Genomic DNA, 24,564 nt, shown 5'->3' with positions numbered 1-24,564 from the left:
AATAATCAATCATTTTGCTAGTGCCTCGCATATCTATTGTATGCAAGGTAGAGGTTTTCTTGCTTATTTTTCAGTAGATTCTGATGCTTACACAGATTCTTGTGTTCATCTTCTCTTTCTGCATCCTGGTATTTCTTTTTATTTTACTGTAATAAGAAGTTGCATTCTTCAGAAGCGGGTGACGGGGGGGCAACATCAAATTAAACCTAAAATGGTTCGGCAGCATCAGGAGATAAAAAGCAGTTCAGGTCAGAATTATTGGCAGATAGGAACGCGTGAATGGGGGAGAAGCAGGATTTCTGCCTCCCTTCCTTGAACCATTGTTCTTCAGCCCTATATTTGGAGCTGCAAACAGTCGGCAGGAAGTGAGATCAATCGAATAAATGTCAGTTTTATTTATGTTGTTCACTTTATCATTGCAGATGATCTGCAACCTCTGCATTAAAATAAAGGTGGATGGGGCCTGATTCTCCTCTGGCACACATTTGTTTTATGCTGGTGTACTTCAGCTGACCTCCAAGGAGTTACTCTGATTTGCACCGGTATTCCCAGGAGGAGGATTAGTCTCATGCTGTGTGGATACATTTTAAAATGTTACTCCCTTCGTGTCCTATTTAAAGCAGTAGGTAATTGTCTAGACATAAAGTTCTTCGTATGTCATTGCTTAAGCAGGACAGGAAAAAAAAAAAAAAAAAAGAAAGAAAAAGCTGAGTTTGAGGCTGATCTTTTATCCTTAACTCTTTAAAATCATTTTCCTTGAGGAAAAAAATGGGTAAGATGTACCTAACTTTGTTTCATTTGTTGGGAAGCCATGCTATGTGTTTAAAACGAACTAAGAAATAACAGTTGCCATTAGTCGATCAAGTTTCCTCCTTTCTCCAGCCCTAACTGATAAAAGGAAAAGGGTTGTGAACCCCAACTTGCAGAGTCTAGGCTGACAGAAATATTCCCTGTAACGTGCTATAAATTCACAAGGCTCACACTCCACCAGAGCTAACAGAAAGTAGAGTTGCTGAGTTGCATGATGCTCTCCTGTGACAGATGAGTATCTTCAGAGGCTTCCAGTGTCAGGGTGTGATGCTGGGAGGGGTTTTTGAGACAGTGGAGCCCTACCAGATCTCATAGCTTGTCATTTAACAATGTCATAGTTTGAGAGAAAGAACTTTCACCACACGGAATATTTCGCTTGCTGAATAGTTGATATTCCATAATTCAGTATCTATGGTATTGGTTTTCCTTAGTGGGTTGTCTGACACCAAATTTATTTTCTAATCTTAAATAATTCTTAATTAAGTTGCTTTGAGAAACATCCTGATGCGTATCCTGCTGCATATGTAAGTTCAGAACATTACATCCGCTTCTCCCCTCTCTCCCTTGACTTGGCAGTAATGACCAACTTTATGCAAAGTAACTCAGCATTATAAAGCAACAGGGAATACGGATTGTTCTAACCAGGAAGAAAAAGCAATTCATGAAATCTCTTCTATTTTAAGTGTGAAAATCATCAGAGATGTTCCTACTTAGAGGGGAAAAACAAAACATGAACATCAAGCCTTCTCTGGGATTCCCATCCCTGAGTACGTTTGTGTTTAAATTTGCAGCTGTGGGCTAATCAGTGTTGTACAGCCAAACAGAAAGTGCGAAGAAGTCTATTGGTAGGAAGATTGTCAGAGGTCAGAATATTCTTCATCCTAATAGATAGATATTTTACAGAGGCAATAAAAAGGCATGGGTGATTACCTCATGGAATGAGTAAAATAAAGGGAAGAAATCTGGAGGGGACACAAGTGGCATTGCTTTGCTTAGTTTATCTTAGCTAATATACCAGGCGGAAGTTACATGTTGCTAGACGACATTTGAAATTTGGAACAGGAATGCTGTTTCCAAGTTGTGGAGGATTTTCTTTTGGTATTCGTTTTGAAGGTTGATGGAAAGGGCTGAAGGCTTTAGGATAAGCATTCCTGGATTCAATCAGTTGAAATTCTAAAAATACCACTGTAAGTGTAGGTTCAAAATAATATAATATCGGTTGTTAAACCCATAGGATTGGTTAATTTTGCTTCCATAGTATTTTGCTTTAAATTGATTTGCAGTGAGCTTCATAACTTAGAGAACAGGGATATAAAAGTAGAAAATGACTTGGCAAATCACAGCCTGTAGCTCAACCTTTCCTTAGTCACTTCATATGCTAATATAATTGCTGTATCTGAGACAACAAGATTGTTGTCCTGTGAAGATGGCTAAGTTTCGCACAGTCCTGCTGAAGGAAGCAGAGCACATCCTGGTGAAGAAAATATTGCAAGGATTTTTGTTTTATCTTGCCTAAAATGTATGCCATTTTGATTGTTCTGGGAAAACCTGGCTGAAATTTGAACTTATTTGGCTGTGCTTTCAGGTTTCAGTTTGTTATTTTTCAATATGGCCCGCATTGCTCTTCATTTATAAGGCATCTAGTGATGTAATTTTATTAAACGCACAGAGCCAAGTTCTATCCTTCCGTGCGCACACAGAATTCTTATTGAAGTCAGCTGAAAATCCAGTGAAGTCAATGGGAACTGCATGTGTGCATCTGAGAGAAGGGCTTTGTTTATGGTTCTTGCTGAGTGTTGATGAACGTGAATGTGAAACCATCAGGAGAAAGTCGCACAGTGTGGCTGTACTACAGACTTTGAGCCTCAGTGGAATGTATCTTACAGCAGTGAGCAGCATTCCTTCATTTATAAATTGAAAGTTAATTATGCCATTTGAATAAGGTAGAGAGCATGCAAATAATTTGCTTATATTTATACCAGTGATGAGGAAGCCTTTCTTGCTTTTTTTGTTTTTTAAGGAAATGCCCAATTAAGCATTGACATTGATGCTTGTTGGAGACTTTATTTTTCACTCTGCTTGTTTGTAAGTCTTTATTCTTACTCCTTAATGCTTTTAATTCTTATTTTGTCTTTCTGCTAATGGTGAATCTATATTCTACTTTGTGTACGTATGGCACTTAGTGTCCAACAGAGCTTTTCCAAATTAATTCACATTAATTTGAAGCCTAGTGTCTGTCATCAAAGCCACTGGAGAGGGGTGGGACCTCCAGTTGATGACTGGAATGTGATCCTTCTTGGGTTCCAAGGCTGTTGTGTAGGGAGTTGACACAGAACTGTGAAGTAAGGTAAGGAGTAATAGAGCAGGACCAGTACTGGATTTTTAATACTGTTATGATAGATTTTCACTTCTTATCTTCACTTTGAATCCTGATTTCTCACTGGCTTGAATTCCAGCAGCTTAAGAAAAGTGTTCAGTAAAAGCTGAACTAGGCATCTCCTTTTGCACACTGGGCTGGAACAATGCTTCACTGGCAAGCACTTGTGAACTTCTCTATGCTTGCCCAGCAATACCTTTCTTTATCAGTAGTGCCTCTTTTATTCTGCCTTCTCTTTTTTGCTTTATAGATAACCATCTTTTAACTATCTTTCAATCAAGTGTTAGAAAGAGGCACGCTAAAGAGCAAAGATGAGAATTAACAGCCCAAGATGAACTCTGCAAGGTGCAAGTCCTGAAGTGGCTTTAGGACTTTTTTTTTTTTTTTCTTTGTAATTATAATCTCTGTGATGTGTGTCCTTGCTACAGAAGTTATCAGGGCTATTGTTGTCTGACTTCCCACAGCTGCAGGCAAGAGTTTTATGAGGAAATGCTACCATTCTTGTAATCTTGCATTGCCTGGACTAGGGGGAGGGAGAGCAAGGAAGAGCGTGTAGTCCATCAAATAGGTCACTTTGAGGAACCAGGAAGTCGAACTTTTGGATTCATTTTTATGATTTGCTGTGTCATTACAGACAATTAGACCTCTGTTTCCCATGCTCTCCATTTGTGAGATGGAAATCATGATGCCTGTTCAAATTCTTTAGCATAAGCCTAAATTGAGTTTGGTAGTAAGAGAGCACACATTGGTGTACACATAATGAAGAAATGGCTCCTCCGTTTCCCAAATACTTCTGACTTTGTTGTGCTCCTCTCACCGAGTCTCAAATTAACAAAGCTGAGCTGCAGAAAAGGAAAATTAAACAGGTACATCCACAGGAAGATCACAGCAAAAAATAGGGCTGGGAGAGATCTCAAAAGCCTCATTTTGAACATTCATTCCTCCTCAGAAAATATCAGCTATAGTTAAGCCAAACATGTTTGTCTGATTACATCTTAGACTTCCCACAGTAAATGCCATATAGCATCCCTAAGAAGCATGTTTCACAATGTTACCCTTACTGACTGAGAGCTTTTCTAATGTTTGACACTGGTATTACTTATGGCAATTTAAGCCAATGTCATCTTGTCCTACTCATTGCAACTGAGAGACAGATTGTGTGTTTTTGTTGTTTTTTTGTTTTTTTTACTTTGCAGAAGAATTTTTATTCATTTAAATGCTTTTTGGGTCCTATTTCTCAGTCTTTGCAGTAGGGTGGGAAAAAAATAGTTTTCCTTTTTCCTGAAAGTTGACTTGTCCCTCACTACAAGAAAGATATCAAAGCCCTGGAGAAAAGGGCAATGAAACTGTTTAGGGGCCTGGAGCACAAGTCTTATGAGGAGCAGCTGAGGGATCTGAGGTTGTTCAGTCTGGAGCAGAGAAGTCTCAGGAGAGACTTAATTATTCTCTACAACTGCCTGAAGGGAGGTTGTGATGAGGGGGGCAATTGACCTCTTCTTCTATGTAACTGACAAGAGGACCAGAGGGAATGGTCTCAAGTTGTGCCAGGGGAGATTCAGGTTGGACATTAGGAAAAAATTCTGCTCAGGGAGAGTGATCACGCATTAGAATGGGCTGCCCACAGAGGTGGTGGAGTCACTGTCCCTGGAATTATTTGAGAAACATTTTGATGTTGTACTAAGGACGTGGTTTAGTGGGAAATACAGGTGGTAGGTGGATGGTTGGACTGGATGATCTTGAAGGTTTTTTCCAACCTTGGTGATTCTATGACTTTCAAGCATATGACCCTGTGCTGGTCTAAGCAGCATTGTTTGCATACGAAGGAAAGGAAAATCTTCTAATTGCCTCTTTATTTTGAAGGATCCTATCTTGTCAAAGACCAATTGAAATTGTTACTTTATGCTCCATTTCCACCATCTAAGAGTCTGCATGATGTCTTGATCTGATGCTATTTGGCATGCAGTCCAGAAATGATGAATCCTGTCAACGGACTCTGATGTCACATTGATTCTGATATGTCACATGACTGAATACAGACTCTATTCACTCAGCCAAGTTCCCCGTCTGTTTGGACATAGAGCAGGGGCCTGATTCCCACATGTAACACAAGATGTCTTCTTTTGATTGTGGAACGAGTCCTGTCTGATCAGCTGATAGACCGTGTGCTTGCGTGCCTTATGTGGCTGGTGGTAACACAGCAGTATGGTGAGCGCATGGTGGGTTCTGACCATGAACACATGATAAAATGAATGAAAAGGGAAGGCCAGTGCCTCTCCGCTGTGTGTCTTTGTGGCAGGTAATGCCTGGAATACGTGGGACAAGATCTGAACCCGCTGAACAGGTTGGAAGCAGTGGGTAGCTGAACCTCTGCCTAGCAGTAATTTGGACAATATTGATTTTATGCAAGTGGCAAATGTATAAGGTTAGTTTTCTGTGTACTTTTTGCATGTGTGCCCTCACAGGGAACTGGAAAAGTTTGTCAAGTAAGATAGGAATCTGAACAAAAAACCCCTTATGTTTATTTACCAGTTATTCAAGTAGAACTGCATCTAGTCTAAATACTTGCTAGCCAGTTCTTTTTGTTCACTTAGCAAGACATGTAGGACCCCTTTTTGTGATGGTCCTGTAAAAGTATTTGGTATCAAGAATGGCCCATAGTACTACAGGGAAGCAGCAGTTAGTACTGCACTCAGAAGTGTGTGTGTTGCCATCAGCTCTTATCAGTTATGTTTTTGCTTCTTGAAGAATAAAGTTGCAGGAAATGGAAAAGAACTGAAACATCAAATCCATCTTTAAGCTCCTTGATTGACAATATGTATGGAAGCAAACAGTGCATGTACTCTGGGTCTTTACAGACAGCTATCATTCACATAAAGGGAAATATTTCTCAGGCTAGTGGTTTTGTGATGCGAGCCCCCTCACCAGGGGCATGCATGGCGTGGCTTTGGAAGACTGAAGGGAACTATGTGTAGGGAATTAGCTGTGAAATCTCTCTCACTGCATCTCATGGTGTATCAGTACTTGTGATCAGTAAAGTTATAGGATGTCTTGGGCTGGAATGGACATTAAAGACCATGCAGTTACCACCTCCTGCTGTAGGCAAAGCTGCCGCCCAGCAAGCAGATCAGGCTGCCCAGGGCCCCACTGGTTTTAAATGTTCTCGAAGACAGGGCATCCACAACCACTCTGGGCAACCTGTGCCAGTGCCTCACCACCCTCTGAATAAAAATTTCCTGCTAGCTTCTAATCTAATACCAGAATGATGTTGTCTGAACTCTTTAAGTTGTTTAGAGAACTATTATGCATTTCAGAGTTTGAACTGTTTCAGCACATGTTACAATGTATCTAGCCTGTGGATTGGTGTAATGTGTGGTCAGAGTTAAGCATGAAAGGACCCCTACTCCTGGCAGACCATGTGGTGGGACTTGGTAGAATGTGTCCCAGTGGAACTGTTACTCACCAGGACAGTAGCTTTGTGACTACTAGTAAGGCAATTGGAGAGTGTTTAAATGCCCTTAATCTTTCTTCCTCCTTCTTTGCCATAGTTCTGGTACCCTATCTGTAGAACTAGGTGATGTAGGCTTGTGAACAGCCTGTATTTAATTTGCCTAAATTGTCTGAAAATGCTACTGGCACCAGCATTTCGGCAAAGTTGCTTTCACTGTAGGATGCAGGAGAGACTTGAGCCCTCCTCTAGCTGAACACCAGACGTCCAGTGATAATGGAAGTGCAAAGAAGTGCACAGGCTTCTGTGTGCAGTGTACAGAAAATGAACAAGGTGGTGATAGTGAGAACTGTGTATTTCACATATTAGAATGTGCTCTAAGACTGAGCCTTTTCCGGGATGATAACACTGGCAAAAGAGAGATTTGTTCTTGGCATCTATCAATTCTGCCCATTCCAGAAGCTGGTGCTTCAGTCTAACACTTGGACAGAGAAATAACCACACTGGCTGTTCACTAAGAGTCCCAACACATTATATAATTTATATGCGAACTAGTTAGAACTGGTAGAAGACATGAAAGAAAACATCTATAAGTTGTATATGATTACACACGTAATTTTGCTGAAAAATAGGTGAAAAGCCTGGGTGACTATTTGCTTTTCTCAGTCTGGGAGTTTTGCTTTTGCTTTTTTTTCCTTTAGTGGAAATTACTGTTGTTTTACTAGTGAGTAACAAAGAAAATCCTGAAGCTATTCAACTTTTTCTTCACTTCCGCACCGAGAGAAACTTGTGGACAAATTCTGTCACCATGGCAGATATGTTTGTTTCTAACTTCTGCATCAGCATGTCTCCATGCCTGCCTTTCCTGCACAAAGCAATGCCAGTCAGTGACTAGAAAATGCCTGGGACTGCAAATGAATATTGTAATTGTGTACACCTTAAAGTCATCTGTCTAAATATCTTAAAACTTGCTAGTCTGTACAATATCTACTTTAATCCTATATGATTATGTGTTACAATTCTAACTAAACTCTAATCTGAAAGCAAAGCTTTATATTAGGTTATTTCTATGACACAGTTCAAGACCATTTCATTTAACTGAACTTGAATTTTAGTCTACTAAATGTGTGCAGATGTTAAATATTACATGTTTCATAAGTTGTTTTTAAATAACATTTCTTTATGTTGAAAAGACCTGAAGCTTTTCCCTGGCAAGTAAAATCACTGGTCTTTCAAAAGGAACATTTCACTAAATCAGTACTATCGAGATACCTAAACCAAGACATTTTCTAAATATGTATGATTTTCATATAGTGACAATACAAAAGAAGTTGAGAGTGTTGGCATTTTCCAGAAAACATTTTGCAGAGCCTTAATTTGAAAGACTTTGTTCTTCTCTGAAGATGATGCAATTGTCCTTATTTTCCAGATTCTCATACCATGGGGAGTTACCACCTTCTTTGAATATGGTAACCAGTGAAATAGTCACAAGAGGAGAAGAAAGTATGATGTTAGTTTATCTTAGCTCTTATTTCTTCACTCTGATAATTTTCCTTGAAATCCTGCTTCCAAAGGTGGAACTCCATGTTTAGACTTACTTGTTCAAGAAGTAGATGGAATCTGTGCCAATTCACACAGGAAAAAGTGCTGTGCTATGTGGAGTTAGAAAAGTCCTAGTGGAAACATATATCAGGTGATGCCTTTTAGTTTCTGCCTTGTTGCAAAGTTTTCTGGGTTTACGATGCCTGTCAGTTTGAGGTAATATAATTCACTGTCCTGAAAATTTAAATAATAATAATAATAATAAAGTGTTTTATCATTTTATATTGAATTGCAATGCTAATATGGATGACGGACAGCAGAACTTATGCCTGCACACACAGCATATAGAGACAGCTTTTGCTTTAGTTACTTCCCTCACTTCCACCAGTGCAATTATAGCAGCACCCAGGGGTTTTCTTTTTACTTCTTGCAGTTGTCAGTGCCACAGATGCTACAGCATCCTGCCTTGTGCAGCAGAGCAGTTCAGTCTATGTTCACTTTTCTATGAATGACCACGTTCTGAAAAAAACATCTTATTTTATTTATTTATTTATTTATTTATTTGCCTGATCTTGCAAACGAATGTATCTTTTTATCCCCCCTTTTGGAAAATCCACATGAGGCCTCAGGTTGAACTGTAGCAAAACTTGCACTACCCATAGTCAGCTGGAAGATATTCCTTTTATTTTGATTGACTTTTTGAAAATGCTCTTTCAGAATATCAGAATAAAGTTCACAGGCCATTTTACTTTAGACACTTGATATCATTCTATTAAGGGGTGTAAATGTGTTTAGAAAAATCATGGGAATGATGCCAGCTACCTGTTCTTCCCCTGCTTGTCTTAAGCATTTTCTCGTTCTGTAATGGGCTCATAAAAGAAGCCATAACAGTCATTTGATTTATACTTGCATTTAAAGAAATGCTATAACAGGCAGACATCTGTAAAGCTATAACAGGAGTTGTTCTTGGATAGCTTTGTTTTTATGGAAGGGTTTCTCTAGGGTTGTGAGGAAGGTCTTAAGTTTTGGACTTAATATCTCCATCTCTCTCACAACACGTGCTCAAATGAGTGGATTAAAAATGTAGTCATTTCTAATACAGACAATCTTGGACATTTCAAAAACAGCTTTTTTGAAGAGCTTTATTTATAAAAAATGGGTCAGTCCTTTGATTCCTCTCTTTACCACTTGTTTCTTACTTATCTGTTTAGTTTTTTCCCCCTGCTGATTCTTTAGTTTGTATCAATTCCTCCCCATTGTTTTCCACGTGCACAAATATTGTTGATTATAATCCACCTCTAGGGAACTGTGGGCATGCCAAACAAAATGTAATGTGCTGTACACTCCACAGCCAAAAGAAAGCTTGTTCTTTTCCCCTTGCTTTTTACATTCTTTTGCTTTTGTGACATTTGTGGGACTGAGACAGAGATAATAGCATGGTACTCTATGGAGTACTACCATAGTCTGCAAGCACTCCTTTATTATTTCTGGTGACCAGAATGTTATCACTGCCTGGGTCTTTGTATCATCTCTTCAGGGAGGCATATCCACTCCAGTTTCTATTTTCCATTTACTGAGTAGGAGAAATTAAGGCAGTTTGCCTTCGTGTTATATGATTCTTTTCTCTTGTCTTGAGGCTTTGCTTCCCTATTGTAAAAGAATGTGAAGGATTTGGACATACTATGTACTCTCCCATACTATGTATACTCCCATGACTGGACTATGGAAATGTGGAGTCCCACACACAGAATACATACTATAAACTGTGAACTCCTGGTATTGTTGAAACTCATTTTGCCTTCTCTGATGTTTTCTCTGTAAGGTAACAGTTCCATTTTTTCCCTTCTTCCAGTCATTCGTCTGATTCAGCTTTTTAAATTTATGCTTTAGGATCAGACAATGGGAATCACATCTTTTTACTTTTCTTGCACTGACTGTTATTGTACTTTCCACACTCAGTTTACTGAGGTATCTTGAGGGTCATCAGTGAAAACAAAGCTTTGTGCTGGGAAGTGCTGAATCAGAGGGCACACTCAGCTGAGTCTGGACAATGGCCAGACAGCTCCAAAGCAAATCACAAATACAGTGCTTACTGCATATCTCAAATCTCACTCTCATATGTGTAATCTTAACCTATTTCTCTTCAAATGGCTCTACATTCTGACTCTCTGTAGCCAAAGCTCCTAGTGAGCCTACTTACAGCACAGGCTCCAAATGTATTGGTGAGGGTTTCATACCAATGACTTAACTCGGCTTCCAACTGGGCATGAACGTCTGTCTGGGATTTTAGCTCTAAACAGTACCATTTTTCACAGCACCGTTCTTAGTTTTTAAAGTCATTTCACTATACAGTAGCTATCCACATTACCATTTTGCTTTTAATGCTGACCTTTGTTTCTTCCTCTGGTGTTCACCCTCTAGTTTTTCTTTTGAACTTTGAATGAGAAACCTCAAAGTGAAGCTTTGGTCAATTGTCATTTCAGATGCAAGAATTCATGCAGAGCCTAATGGCTTTGCATGGTTTCTGCACAGTCATCATCATCCATCTCAACTGGAAGGCATACGCTTGTTCATCTTGGGAATTTCATTACAGATTTTGAAATGGCCTGCATTAGTTTAAGTAATCACAAGTACTGTGCAGTGTCCTGGTGACTTAAGGGCTACTGCTCCTTTTAAATTTGCTGTGCTATAAAGCCTAAGACTCTCACAGTGCACATCTACCCAATTCAAAGCAAAATGAAGAGAAAATTCAAATTGCTGTTTTTGTTTGTTTGTTTTTGGAATCAGATCTGAATTGGAAGAAAACTTGTATTACTTTCATTGTGACACTAAACATGTTACCAGGGTGGTGGTGGTGCCGACACAGCAGAATTCATTTCTCCTTGATAAAACCTGAGGTCTAACAGAATCCATGGGCAGTCTACCATCACTGTAAACACTCTTCAGCTCCAGTTCATCTGCTAGCTGGTGACATCAAGCTGCCTGTAAAAATTACACAAAATAAATATTGCCTCCTGGCTTTGGACTTTAAGTGGGTCTTTTAAGCATAGCCCAGCAAGCTAATTCTGCTTGAGTTGTATGTTAGAAATGTTAACGCATTTGCATCTGAAATCATAAAGTTTTCTACATATGGCTTCTATCTTGAGGTTGTTAAATCTGGAATCTCTCTTCTCAATGTAATTCTAACTGTTGCCTAACTATATCTAGTGTTTTGTTCTTACCTTACTGAATATTACTGAATATTCTTCAAGGCTTAACAGAAAGGATCAGTAAAATTATAAGTGGTGGGCCCTTTGATGTTTTTGTGCAACAAGTCTATTCATGTAAAGTTTTCATTTATATTTTTTCATTAACTACAGTGCAAGGAAGTGGATTTAGAGCTTCTGAAGTTCCTGGTACGCAAAAAGAGACCCATCCAACTGTATGCAAACTGAAATGTCAGATATTTGTAGTTTCTCCTTTACTTTTCTGAGACAGTAGTCTGTCCATATGCTGTCTGTAGGTTATCTGAAGGGAATTGCCTTTGTGTGAGCACAGGAAATTACTGCAAATCTGAATTGTTGACTTAGATCCATTTTTAGCCAAGTGTTCTAAAGAAAAGAAACTTTATACATTTTTTTGTTCTTTCCTCCCTATTGTCCATTTGCTTTTGAACCATTCTACGTTTAACAGATGTAGACAGAAGAATAGTGTTACTAAGAACACTATGTTCATATAAGATTCATGAAAATAGGACGTTAGACAAGTAGATCCTGCTAGTTCCATGGAATGAAAGAGTAAGGAGGAGTAAGAGTGGAAATGTACTGTTTGGCCACTAACGAAGACAATTGGATTGCACAAGAGAGGAAGAGAATGTTATAGGAAACTGGGCTTCCTCATTATGCCATTTACAAATAGTTTCTATGCTTCAAGGCCAGGAAGCAAGCTAGGATTATCTGTGAGGAGTGTGTTTGGATTTGCTGCAGAAACAAGTGGATTAGTCTATTTACCTGTATAAATATTTAGGCTTAGAGATACTTATATCATAAAATTATTTATCATATTAGTGTGGTCTTTTAGTACTGTTCTCCTATAGTACAAAATAATCAGGCTTTTTTTTTTTTTTTTCCCCTGCTTCTAATCTAATTGTTGAAGCATAAGAAGTAATGAGCAGCAGTATTTTGTCAAGGTTATTGAGATGTTTTGAGGTAAGCAATGTGCAATATGGTGTGAGGCTGGTCATTTTTCTCTGCCACCCAGGGATCCTCTTTGTGTTGAAGCATCAAGGTTGCTTGTTTGGAGCCACTTATAGTAAGGTACAATGAGGGGGAAAAAAAAAGAGGCATCTTATTATAATATGTGGAGAAAAGGATCTACAGAACTTAATATAAAATGACTGATTTATCAATAGAGTTATTATAACAATTCTACAGATGTCAATAGAAGCATAAGATGCTAAAGTAAGAATATATTGGGGAAAAAAACATAATACGTTATCTCAGTAGGTTTTAGAATACTTATTACAGAATTATTATTGAACATCAACGTCAGCTTGAAACATCCTGTCTTACTAGCTGATGACATGAATAATTCATTTATCTGGATAAAAGTGGATATTTAGACTGTCTAGTAAGAAAGGCTTTGGAGTGTGCAACGAGTCCTCAGGCTCTCTGGAGCAAACAAGCCTGGGAAGTATATTACGTTACCAGGTTATTTAGATAGTTTGTTGTCTCATACTTTCATACTGAACAATCACGTGGTCAACATAAACAATTTTGACATTTTCTGACAGTTGTGTCAAGAGCAAGGCAAGATTTCTGCATGGTTAGACTGCAGAATTTCATTTGTTTTTTAGTCAAGCCCTGACTGTGTAACAGTGTCCCACAGTCTGGAATTAAAACTGACCTGTTTAGTACAGCCTGCTTACTTTTCACCTCTGAATTGCAGATGAGAAATTTATGCGTACAGGAGAGACAGAGAGTAACATGGGCTTGTTCGACAAAAGTTTTACACTAACCAACCAGCACATCCTGTTGTCAGACACTCACTGCAAATCACAAAACAGTATGTAAGCAAATAATACTTAGAGCTGCTTTTACTCCTTTTTAAGACTATTTTTGAGAGAAATTCATATTATACAATATCTGAGGAATTCCTTGTAATTACAGACATTTTGTGTGTATGTATGTAGAAATTTATATGAATTATGCATATAACAATGTGAATTCATATAGCAATGCAGTTTTTCTGTGGAAAATGCTACTAAGAGGATTAGAGTTTGATCTCATAATACCATACACAACCTCTTATTGACTCAGAGCGGAGGTTTGTTTAGTTCTGCTTGACACCAAACAGATTAACAGCTTGGGTTTTTGCTGCTGACATTCCTTTCAGACTGAAAATTACCTCAAAGTTCACTTCTATTTTTAATTCATGGAAATATCCCCCTCAAAAATAGTGCTGTATAACTTATTCTTAAAACTGTTTCTCTTATTCAGGATCAGCACTCCTCTTAAAGTAATTTTCAGGGCATGACCAAACCATTTCTGACCCTTGTTCCTTCCCTTTTGTTCTCATGATCCAGCTATACTTCTAGATCATCTCCTGTCCTCACAGGTGTAGGCTTTTCCCTTTTGGTCTTTAAGAGTTTCTTCCGGCCCCTGAAAATTGCTGTTGATGAAATCATCTTTTTGCTGGTTGCTTCAGATGCATCTTCTGTTCTACTTAACCTTGTAGGAATAAAGGCCAGCTGAAGCCCATCTTGTACACTAGACGACTTCCCTCTGTGTGTTTAAATATCATATAAACAGCCATTCCTGCCACTAACTGAAGCAAACAAACTCAGAAGAGCAGTCATACTGCAAGTGCAATTTCCCAGAAATTTCTGTGATTCTTCTGTGGCCATCATTTCCAATCTGCAGCTATTCCTGTTGCCCATTCTTCTGGTGTCATGCCAAAAGCTGTAGAACCCCTTGGTCAGATTCTATGTTAGTCATTGAGAACAGAACCTCATTCCTACTTTAGTTCTAAATACTGGGAGATGTTATCACCCTTACACAGTCGTTTTCTAACCTGCATCATTTACTATCTAATAGTGACACATCACCTAGCAAAATGTTATGTGAAGTCACCAGTGGAATATACTTGTGGAGTTTTTAGATCTGTGATGTTTTACCATTCCCACTGCTTTTATAGGAAGTCATGTCAAGGAAACCAGTGATCTGTACCCAGTGTTTACTATTAGCTGCTCATGCTGTGATGTATTTATTGGCATAAAGACTAGGAGAGTTATTGGTGTTATATTATAATCAAGACTGCTTACATGACTATGGTGGAAAAACTGTGAAACAGAAAAACAGACATTTCTTTTGATCCAAATCATGGATTTGTATGTTTGCCAGTGAACTTCTTGATTTCTCAGTGGTAAATAACACAGGAGAGTACCTCTGCTATCAGTTTTCCTTAGCATAAATATCTGTTGTATTTCACAACCAAGCCCTCTCTATGTCCTGTATTCATCAGCTAATAATTACTGGAAGAAACTTGAAGATGGGGATGCTCAGTGTGTGTTTGCTTTGCAAGTGTCACTCAGATCAGATGGAGTCTTCCTACTGCATGCACACTAGGTGCAGATATTTATTGTCCCACCTCGATGGACCCAGGTGTTCTCGTTGGTCCTGATTCCTAATGTGTGACAGCCAGCTTTCTCATCAGTCATCCTTGTAAACTTTTTGAGAACCAGCTTTATGCTTTCTACTCCTCCGCTGAAGTGCTGTGTTTCAAGTGTGACCAACAAATGCTGAATTTCCCAGCAGTCTTTAAGTTCCTCTTTCCAAGTTTTTGTTGTGTATACACCCTGGATTCACATTCAGGATTTCTGGCAGTTTGAGCAAAAGGACAGATATTGTCAGGTTTCTAAACCCAAATTGTTTTATGTTACCACTGGGGAAAAAATATATATATATGGTGTCAAAAAAATAAAAAGTGTGCATATGTTTCCTTGCTGTGCTTAGGTGTTCTTTGGCTTTGATCAGGTTACTCTAATGGGTTTTGTGGATTTATATTCAGATCTCTGTTTCTGATTAATCTTAGGGAAAAGTTTTATATCCTACCCGATCCTGTATGCCTTCTCATCCCGATTACTCTTCTGAAAGGATGTGTTCTAACCACATTGTTTCTCTTCCTGACTAGTCACATTCAACAGTATCACTCTCTGGAGGGATGTGTAAACAGGAAAACAACTAAATATAGATCAGAGAAAGAAAAGGAATAGAATGCAACAGTGTGCACAGAGAGAAGTGCTTAGACAGATGGTGTAGGGCCTAGAGGAAATCTGGAGAGAAAGAAAGAGACTTGAGAATGAACAACAGAGATGAAAAAAATCAGATTTACCCATGGTGTGACTAGTTCACAAGAGAAAGGAAGTGAACGGAACATCACTCTGTTCCCTGGAGCAGCCTATAATAAGCTTGAGTTATCATGAACAGAAGCTAAAACATAGTTGGAACATTGTTTACTTGCAAGTATCTGCCCTCTTGGTCACAAGCTGGTCAGCAGAATGCCCTGAGGTGCTGTAGCTTGCTCTTACTGACAGTCTGTGTTTGTGGTGGGGAGGTGAGTCTCCTTATTAAACAGAACAGGAACATCTGATGAAATGGAAAACCATGGGAAGTTTAGTGAGATACTGCTTCAAACATAATCCTGTTTTGGCTTCTTACTATTTTCAGTTTGATTCTCTTCTGCTGTATTAACAGAAGGGACTGTCTCCAAGCAGCTCAAGCCGCTCCTGACAACAGAAGTGAAGGGGGAGCCATTCACCTACAGTTCTTATTTGTTAACCCGCTGGCACCAGCCATCACACTTCTTGCCCAAGCAGGAGAGCATACGCTAAGCGTGGCCATTCACTTGTACACACATACCAGAACCATTTGCAGTTAGGTTACCATTGTCCATAGCTCTCCAATAGCATGAATGGTGATTCTGATGGCTGGAGCCTTGGGTCATTTGTGGAAGGACTCTCAGGGATCTGGACAAATTAGAATAGGATTCAAAACCTTCTGGTAGTTCTTTCTGCACTCAGGTGGCATCTATTCCAAGTACAGATTGTCTTTCTCTTCCCCAGCATTTTTCCAACAGATCTACCTATAGCAGGGGGATTGGAACTAGATGAATTAAAGATCCCTTCCAACTCAAACCATCCTATGATTCTGTGGTCTTTATAGGCTAAGCTGGCTGTTGATGATGTCTTCTTGAAATTATGATGATTACATAACATATTTTATATTGCAGAGTAATTTTGCACTGCTTTGCTTTCTCTTCTGTTTGTCTTCAGTTACTCCTATTCCTTCTTTAGAAACATATTTGGAGAAAAATACATTGATAGTAAGTATCTGTCACATCCCATTTAATGTTTAGAAATACTGTTCATCCTGTCTTTTATTCTTAAAATTAGACATGTTCATCTGAGGCAAGTTTTACTCTTGTTTGAGCAAACATGAGAAAAATAAGAGAAACCTAGAGAAACTGAAAAAGGTATCATTTTCTGGAAGTCAGGAGAGCATGTGGATAATGATACTTTGAGAAACCATTTATGAAATTACGAATGTATTTAGAATATTATTTTGCTGTTTACTTTTTGTTTTTAAATAGAACATCGTTAGAAGTCTGTTGTTCAGTTGGTTATAGAATGTTACATCATCTTGGGTGAGACTGCGTCTCATGTCCACATCTTTGCGGGATTGAAGCAGTGGTCTTTGTGCTTCACTATTTTACTGGTGTACCTCAAGCTTCAGGTTTTCAGAAAGTGTTCATAATGTACACACTTAGATTTATTGGATCTAGCCACTATATAATTAAAATAACTTATCTTGCAGTGAGTAATTCAAGCCAGTCTCCAGTCTTGTATGTGAGTCAATGAAGCTCTGCACATGCTCGGTCTTAGTCCAGTTGGAGGATTAAAACGTATGTACAATTACTGATAATGTAGTGTGAATATACTGCTGGTCCTCTATAGCTGAGGGCTGCTTCCCATTTGTCCAATGGCTTTTTTTTTTTTCTTTCAATCAATGAAGGTATCTGAGAATTTGGTCACGTTAATTAGTGTTTGTTGTGATGATGAATATTTTTAACAGCACTGCTCATTATACGTGTCTGACCCATGTTGGAGAAGGATTAACAAGAATGCAAATGGTCAACAATCTGTAGAGTGGTCTGTGATCTCTGTAAGCCAAATTAAGCTTATTGTTATGCATTGTGAACTCTGAGGTTTTGGAGCTCTTTGCGTCAGCTTGTAATATCTCATGCAACTTTAAATATTGTATATTTATGAGAGACTGTAATTCAAATGAACAATCAGTTTTAGCCTTTAGTTTCTATACCTAAAGCAAATGTACAATGCTGCAGATTTTCTACTGTCCTCTGCTTTTACTAGTTCAGGCTTCTGATGCTATCAGTGGTCTTGCTGCAGTTCCTGGATATGCACAGTAGAATGCACAAATTCATGCATGATCATGCACATCCATTTCCCCTACCTTACCTGTGCTCTTAATAACTCATTTCATAGATTCTAATACCGGTCCCCAGCTGGGAATCAGCAGGCACCCCCCAGCTGACTCCCTTGATCTGTGGCACGACCCTGGGGCACTCTCAAGAAGAGGCTGAGAGGAGGAATAAGGAATTACAAACTCTTTTCTATTTAAGACAATCTGCCACACCAGAGGTTTAAGAGAAGTGGTGAGCTTTCAGTTCAGTTGAGAAGCCTATGCATTGACTGGGACTGCTTTATGTTAGTACCCAGTGATTAAGTAAGAAGTGGATGTTGCTGTGCTACTGTGTTGACAGGAGAAATGGGAAATGCCCTGAGGCCTTTACATGTAGTGCATGTGGTTGGCAGGCTGGAGTTAGGAGTGTGAGGGGCTCCAGCAGGAGGAGGACATTCAGCACAACTCAAGCTGTTAGAGATGCAGTGCTGCTTGCATTGCTGTGGTTATGTTGGAAGAGAGGAAGGCTTCCTCAGGCATAAATCCAAAATGAGAGGAGAAGGGAGAAGAGAAGAAGGTGGCAGGTGGAAAGGGGGCCCAGTGAAGCAAAAGGCAGAGAAATAAGAGTGGAGAGGGTCAGAGTGAACAAACAATTGTAAAAGGATGAGCAGCCTGGCAGAAGCATGTGGGGTTCTGGATGTATGAGTTAAAAACAAAACAAGAACACCACCATAACACTGTTCTGACTGTCTCATCAGCTTTTGCTGCCAGCTGGTTTTATACTCCGCACGTCTTGGTACCCACCTCTGTTCTCCCCAAGGTGCAGCGTGGTGAATCACAACTGTTAATTACTGCTGTAGATGCAGATTTTGTGTTGAGGAAAGCTAATACCTTTTGGTGTTTCTAAGTTTTGCTTGAAAATCCTACAACAGATAGCTACTTCACAAATCGCTCTTTTTTCTTGCATAGCTATGCTCGGAAAGTCCAGCAATGAACATGCAGCTTGCACCAGCGGTGTTACAGAGGAATGCATTAAAACGTCTTCCTGAGAGAGGGAAGCAAAACAACCAGAAAATATGAGGCTCATCCAAGTCACATCTGTGTACCAGGCATCTTTTCTTTTCTAGTGGTCACAAATGACAAACCTGGGAAAGCAAAACCTTACTGTTTTAGACCAAGCCTAAAACACCAGAGACATAAGACAGCAAACTTCATGTCTCATTTTCAGTGCCTTTTTTTTCCAAGTTAATTTTGCTGTTTTGTAGCTCTCAGCAGAGCATTGCTGGCAGACTGCCATTTAAGATTTTAAGTGCTTTACTAAAAGAAAAAATCTGCCCTTTACAACATAAACTGCACTGTCAGTGGGCTACAACAGTGATGTAGAAAACAGCACCGACATGACGTTACTAGGTTGTTATCTATGTTTTTTTCCAGATCAAGTTTTATTATTCTGATTTTAACAAGAAGTTAGTCTTAAAATATCACTTGTATGTCACTTTTTACACAATTCATAGACCTTGCATTTCCTAAGCTTGGAAATGAAAGAAAGTCAATAGATTTGATTCTGTGTTAGATATCTATATATTACCATCAGACTCTACTGCGTTAATTTTGTTAGATGAATTGGGCCCAGAAACTTAAATGTTCATTCATTAATGCCATTAGCTAGTGAGAATACATGACCCCATGTCAGTTTCTCCAAAACTGGTGTGTTGATATGTACAAAGAGTATGGGACTAGTGAGAGAAAAGTTTCTGTGGCTCTATTGCTGTAAAGAATTTAAGACGTGCAAAAAAACCCGATTATGCATTTAACCCTTCAGTAATGGTATCATTTACTACAATTACTGCCATAGCTCTAAAATGTAATGCTATTCCTTTCCTAGTTAGTTCTACTTACTTAAAAATATGTTGCAGTATCACTTTATTTGATGGTAAGCTTAAGCAACGCCTTCCACATAGTATTTAGGTCTTGAATTTAAAATTGTAACATACATTTTCAGAATGTAAGCCAGTGTTACTTGCTGAGACAAGGCTCCATTTAATGTGGAACATAAAAGCAATACTGTAGAGAGCAATGAAAGATAAAGCTTAAGGTTTAGCTATTAAAACTTAGTTCCGAAGACTTGAGTTCCTGCTAGATGACCTGCTAGATTGAGTTTCCATCCAAAAGGAACTTTTTGATTGCTCTTGTTTTTGTGTAAACTGTATAAAATAGAAATAGCAACTTACGGATGCATGCATGCTCCCAGTCCTGCTCTTATAATGCATCCAGCTGGAAATTCACATGCAAGTCAATAAGCATGTGACAGTAAATTAAATCTTGGTACCAAATAACATTCCAAACTACAACTTGGAAGAGTAAGTTATTTTTCTGAGCATGAGATATACACAGAAGATCAATTTTCTATTGGAATTACATGTGGCAATGTTCCAGCGGTGGTTTTTCACTGGACTGCCCAAGCAAACGACTCAGGGCTGGCATGTGAGCTTGCTGCTGTAAACACCGTGGGCTATGTTCTTCCAGACTAGAATGTGAAAAGCTAGGTACCTTTTCCAAGTGCTTTTATTGAGCTGTGATTCTCTGAGTTCTAACTCTGTAGAGTCACAGGATCTATCATGTCACCTGAGCTAAGCATTAACGTGGAGAAGACAAAGATTAACACACAGCACACTTATGTGAACAAGTAAATATTCAACTGTTGGATGCTAGTTTTACCAACAGTTAATGTAAGAGCCTAATACATTCTCTTCCTGATGATTTTGTCCCCTTGCTGCTGACAGGATGTAGTAAAAATAACCTCCAGTCTACAGATATCTAAACAGTGAAACTAGGATAAAACTTCAGAGGGGGAGTGCTACCCCAAACTATTTATTACTACTAAGCAACAGCAGGACGCAAAACTAGTTTCAGTTCATTTAGCTTAGAAAAAAAAAAAAATAAATCTGAGATTAGAAGGTAATTTCTTCCTCATTTTGCTTTCAGAGAATAGTTTGATACAGTAGTATACTTTCCCCTTGAGGAGTAGTATAGTTTGCTTAAAATTTCCATAGTAATCTATACACAGTTCAAAAGCTAATCTTGCAAACCTGAAGAGTTGTTGAATGAACTCCAATATGGAGGAAGTAACGGAATTCTGTGTTGTACTTGGAACAAATATGACTGTTTCCAGTTACAATAGCTGATTAAAAGCTGTAGATACCTTAATAGGTATGAAAAATATTATCTCAGCAATAGATTAATTGATCCTTGGTCATTCTATAAAGCAAGGTAGAAATGAATATCTGTACTCCAAGGCAGAGAGTGAGATTCTGCCTTCTGAAATACATTCCCTGTGCCTGGAAATTAATTTATGCTAATGATCCTTGTTGCATTTTTGCTCACTTCCCTGAGCCCTTATGCCACAATGTCAGGAGTTTCTTTGCCTTTTTATTTGATCATGGCATGAAAAATAAGGAAAGCTGCGGTAGAACAGTTTTTTGATTTGGTCAGTTTCCAAATGTAGACATCTTCACTTAACTTTGTGGGCTGCAACTGGGGTCTTTGGCCTTTTCCCAACATCATGGTCCGATGAACATGAGTTCTGTGACAAGCTATTATTAAGGGACGTGCGGGGGTATCTCTTCTAGTGGACACATGGGAGCTGAAGTGCTGTTCCAGTGTTTGTTGGAAGGATTCCAGGAAAGGCAGCAAAGGTGTTGAAATGTGGCCGTGAACCAAGCGCAATGCATGTTGAGCACTGAATGATAAAGGCAAAACAGCTTCTCCTACTCATCTGGTTATAGAGTTTGATATAACCTAAGTTGAAATATATCATCTGAACTGTGTTTTTATTGGTGAGTGGATAGCAGATAGGGGATCTATTTTCCTATGAAAAGCAGTGGATGACCTTGTAGAGCTATTTACATGCTTATTGTTAACAATATAAACTATTATGTACTAAGAATAGAATGTGAATGTTATCACTGCATTTATCATACAAATCATGATTGCTAGACAAGTCCAGGCAAAGACCTCAATGCTTATGAATAATACAGTACTGTGTACTTTAGTTGTGACTGACTCTGCAAAAGTTTTGACTACTTCACTGAAGTGAATAAGCTTCCTCTTAAGTAATGCTTGTTGGCACTCAGAAGCAATAGGATTGTTGGTCTGCGTATCCTCTAGCTCTTACTTACCACCACCACCTACTTTTCTGAGGTTTTTTTTATTGACCTCAGACAATCTTCTCTGATTTGTCTATTTTGCCCACTAATCTCTATGTGGTCCCTTGCGCATTTCCCACTCTCCTGTCCCTTCCCATGGGAAACTGTGTCTTTGTTTAGGACAAAAACAAAAATCTATATTGCATCTGTTAACCCGAGGAAGCTGCCAATGTGAAATGCAAGTTTTTTATCATCCATCAGTCACTAGCCATGACTGCCAGTAAGATGTAATCAGGAGGAACAAAAATATTTGAGGACCTGTTGCAGGAATACAAGCAACTGCAACCCTCATCAATTCCACTCACAAATTATTTTATGCTACAAGGTTGAAGAAATACAGAGTACCCACCTGTTTGTGTCTGAACCCTAAAGACCATCCCCAGCCAAGGCTTTGCCCAAATGAGTGGCTTGCCATACGACTGAAGGACTGTAGGTGGCAGGAAACTTCAGGAGCTCTCCTTGATCAATGATCGATGAGATTCCAGTAGGCACGCAGGCTGGTCTTAAACCACCTGAGATTCTTTTTCTGGCAAGATAGTAGACAGTGAGAGCTGGAGAATTTATTTTGGCAATAAAACAGTAATTTTAATGTAAATGAGGCTGAATTTTGGAAACTGCTTAAAAAAAAAAAAAAGAAAGAAAAGAAAAAAAAAAAGAGAGATTGACAGAAGGGATTTGCTTCTTGATGTTGGATCCCAGTGTTTGTTTTTTGTTCTCTTCCTTTTCTAGTTATTCAAGGTGCTTCCTGCACCATGTTTCAAACGTGCCTTTAAAAGCTTGGCTGGTAAATTACATTTTTATGGTGAAGCGTACCTAGAGCCTCATACTCTTCAGCTATCTTCAGGTAGGGGAACAGGTACAAACTGTGATGAAAAAGCAGCCTAAAAAACCCTTACAGTGTGAATTAGAGATGGTGTTCTTCCACTTAACTTTATGTACTTTGGCAACTCCTATCACATCTCAGGCTTTTCAACCAGGAGCACTTCCCATCCAGTTCTCAAGTGCTCTGCAGTACTCCCTCTTTTGACACTCAAAAGTGAAGTTCCCTTAGGTGACTGTGAGGAAGTAATGCAAGTCATGGACTTCTTCATGTCTTCCACCTTAGGGAAAAAGTAACTGATTCCTAGATCAAGTTGCAAAAATTGCAATGAAACAATGGTAATTGAAATGATGGTATTTCTGACCGATAGGTTCTTTTGCTAGATGTTCCACTTATATCTTTAAGTGCAAATGCAAGTATTAAAAATCAGGTTTTGAGTTCAAAAAAGTTAACCCTAAGAATATACTCAGGAGTGCCTGAGTTCCCAAACGTCCAGCTACTATCTGCAAGCCTTTCCTTATTTACTCCTCTTACTAGAAGCATACATTTTCTCAGACATAATTGTCACAAATAATTCAACACAGGAGTTTGTTTAGCAGGTGTGAACTTCTAGTTTTTTTATCATTATTATGCCCCATTGTTTTCCTTTGTGTGTGTCTTCTCTTGTCCTTTTCTGAAGAACTGCAAACCAGAAGAAGCATTTTTATTTAATGTCTGGAATGACACATCTCATCCAACTGCCTCCCAGCATGTTGGCTGTAATAGACATGTGAGTAGTTGCACCGTTCAAAACTGCTATGACAGATGACGTACTTTAATGTATCACTTTGGAAATCTGAAAAGGGCAGCAGTCTGCTGAGCAAGCAGTCAAGGATCTTAAAAGAAGTACTACCCTTTAGGCACTGTTGCCTGTTCTTTGACAGAGAGGGTGGAAATGTAACTATTAAAATGTTTGCAAATACAGAAGATTCCTCTTCTTGCAATTTCTTTTATGTTCTTCATCTCTTTCTTGGTATATTCTCTCACTCCCATCTTTGTAACACCGTTTACAGCTGGAGTTGCCATCTGGCTGCTAGGAGAAAAGGAAAAAAGAACCCACCTCTGATTAACAGTTGTTGTACATGCAGACACTGGATGCACGAAAGTATCAACCCTAGTAGATCCAGGACGCAGGAGACCTAGTAAAAATGTGGAGAGTAACTTGCATAAGCCCAAAGTAGCATGCTGAATCTTATTGTCACCTTGTATGCTTACTGAAAAAGAACATTACAAGCAAGTGAAAACTGGAGGCAGCGTATGTCCTGTCTGTTAAAGGTCATGCAAGTCAATAGATTACTTGTACAGGAGCTGTTTGCATATGTAGTTTAGAAAAAAAACCAAAATACTTTTTGAGTCATGTGCCTTTTCTATGCCTTGGAAAATGTCTGACATGTGAAGAACACTGGCAGTCTGTTCCAGCTAGAGCAATGAGGTGGAACTGTGGCTTGAGCTGTCCCAGATTTCTGGTAGCAATGGGGGAAAGTTTGACTTTTTAAAATAGAGCTGAGTGCCCAGCACAGGGGAAGGGGATGTTCAGCTGCTGCAAGTTGCTTTAGCTCATGTAGCTTCTCTTAGGGGTTTACCCAAGCCTTACCAGCAGTTAGGGTTTCCTTCAATTCCTGTAGGAATTTAGAGTGGGAAAGAAAACTAGTGGGTTTATGGCTTTGGAAACCAACAAGACTTTTTGTTTATGAGCAGAAGAATTAGGTATCCCTTTGCTTCTTTACCAGTGCCCATTGGACCTAATAGAAATAAGACAAGATGGTAATTCAGTTTTTATACCCAGTTAGTTGTATTTCTGCTGATCACAGTAAGAGGGACATGGCTTGTGGTAGTAGTAGTCTTTACCATGTGCATTTATGAGGATT

At 38.9% G+C, this 24,564-nt stretch overlaps 2 protein-coding genes across 5 annotated transcripts in view; both read left to right on the top strand.

The window, feature by feature from the left end:
• MPC1 (mitochondrial pyruvate carrier 1) overlaps positions 1–24,564 on the top strand; it is a 222,861-nt gene that overhangs the window by 50,829 nt on the left and 147,468 nt on the right. The gene's annotated exons all lie outside the window — the stretch shown is intronic.
• RPS6KA2 (ribosomal protein S6 kinase A2) overlaps positions 1–24,564 on the top strand; it is a 248,001-nt gene that overhangs the window by 98,276 nt on the left and 125,161 nt on the right. The gene's annotated exons all lie outside the window — the stretch shown is intronic.

The sequence above is a fragment of the Excalfactoria chinensis genome, chromosome 3 (assembly GCF_039878825.1).
Source record: "Excalfactoria chinensis isolate bCotChi1 chromosome 3, bCotChi1.hap2, whole genome shotgun sequence".
NCBI lineage: Eukaryota > Metazoa > Chordata > Aves > Galliformes > Phasianidae > Excalfactoria > Excalfactoria chinensis.
The sequence above is the reverse complement of the archived record's forward strand: the minus strand, read 5'-3'. Positions and strand labels throughout refer to the sequence as shown.